Here is a 1532-nt window from a genome sequence, read left to right on the forward strand (position 1 = left end):
CACTGAAGGAACAGGACTGAACAAAATGCCTAGGTGCCTGCAGGGGATGGGGTGGAGGAATAAAACTAAAGACAATTTTATTTTTAAGTTTATTTATTTTTATTCTTTCGTTTTTTATTTAGGACTGGGGATGTAGCTCAGGTGGCAGAGTGCTTACCCGGCCAGCACAAGCCTTGCTTCCTGTCCCTGGCACTATATAATCCAGATATGGCTGTGTTCATCTGTAACCTCAGCAGTAAGGTCAGAAGTTAAGGGTCATCCTTGGCTATCAGCCTCAACATAGGAAACCCCATCTCAAAAAAAGAAAACTAAAAAACACCAAAAAACAAAATAAAAACAAACAAAAATTCAAATTCAAGAAGCTGCTGAGGAACTTGAATGAAATTCCTGACTTGAACTGGGGGATCTCAGCATGATGTAAAAACCCAGGTCACGGGCTTGCACAAGAAGAGCTGTTTTCTATGAACAAAACTGAGTCTTGTTTGTGAAAGCCTTAGAAAACTTTAGGCTTACATCTGTGAGAGGAGCCAGGCCACATGGTTTGGGTCTCAAGGACTGGCTCACAGCTGTTTTGACATTAAAAATATATTATTTTTATGTTAAAGTGGTTTGCCTGTATGTATGTCTGTGTAGCATGTGTGTGTCTGGGACCCTCTGAAGTAACAGAAGGCATTGGATCCCCTGCAACTGGAGTTACAGATGGCTGTGAGTCACTGTATAGATGCTGGGAACCAAATCCAGGTCCCCTGGAAGAGCAGCCAGTGTTTTTAGCCACCGAGCTCCCTAGCCCTTGTTAAGTTTTTGAGACAAGGTCTTACTATGTAGTCCTAGTGGCCTAGCACTTATGTGCCGACCAGGCTGGCACTCAAATCACAGAACTCTGCCTGCCTCTGCCTCTTGTACCACCACACATCCCATCCAGCCTCACTACTGTTTGTGGTGGTTGTTGTTGTTGTTTGGTTGTTTGGTTGATTGGTTGGTTTTCCTGAAACAGGGTCTCATTATGTAGTCCTACCTGTCCTGGAACTCTGCAGACCAGGCTGGCTTGGAACTCAGAGACCCACGTGCCTTTGACTCCCGACTGCTGGGTTTAAAGGTGATAACCACCACTGCTGTTACTTTAGTTTTGTTTTTTTCTAAGAGAATCTCTTTGTAGCCCAGGCTGGCCTCAAACTCTCCACCTTACCTAAACCAGGCACTTGAATACTGGGTTGACAGTCATGAGCCACTGCTCCTGGCAATCTTTCAAAAATTGAAAAAAAAAAAAAGCCCATGTTTGTTGGAATCTTGGATACCATGGAAGCAAGGCAGGGCCAATCAAGCCAGGTGAGCCAGGAGCAGTGGGTGTCCTGTGGAAACAAGCTCACTCCCTGCCCAGGCCCCTCGCCAAGAGTGAGCAGCTCAGGGTGGACATGAAGGTGCAGATTGTGCTCTCCAGTGCCTAAGTGGGAGCCACAGGCTTGCAGGGAGGCTTGCTGCTTCCATTCCCAGAGGCCTCCAGCCTGGCAGGGGTTTGTGGAGAGTCTCTGTGG

The 1532-nt window shown here is 46.5% G+C and overlaps 2 protein-coding genes across 2 annotated transcripts in view; one reads left to right on the forward strand and one right to left on the reverse strand.

The window, feature by feature from the left end:
• LOC113457658 (zinc finger protein 420-like) overlaps positions 1-1532 on the reverse strand; it is a 1205902-nt gene that overhangs the window by 386462 nt on the left and 817908 nt on the right. The gene's annotated exons all lie outside the window — the stretch shown is intronic.
• Positions 1-1532, forward strand: part of Ffar3 (free fatty acid receptor 3) — a 26234-nt gene that overhangs the window by 1641 nt on the left and 23061 nt on the right. The gene's annotated exons all lie outside the window — the stretch shown is intronic.

The sequence above is a fragment of the Microtus ochrogaster genome, linkage group LG4 (assembly GCF_000317375.1).
Source record: "Microtus ochrogaster isolate Prairie Vole_2 linkage group LG4, MicOch1.0, whole genome shotgun sequence".
Classification (NCBI taxonomy): Eukaryota; Metazoa; Chordata; class Mammalia; order Rodentia; family Cricetidae; genus Microtus; species Microtus ochrogaster.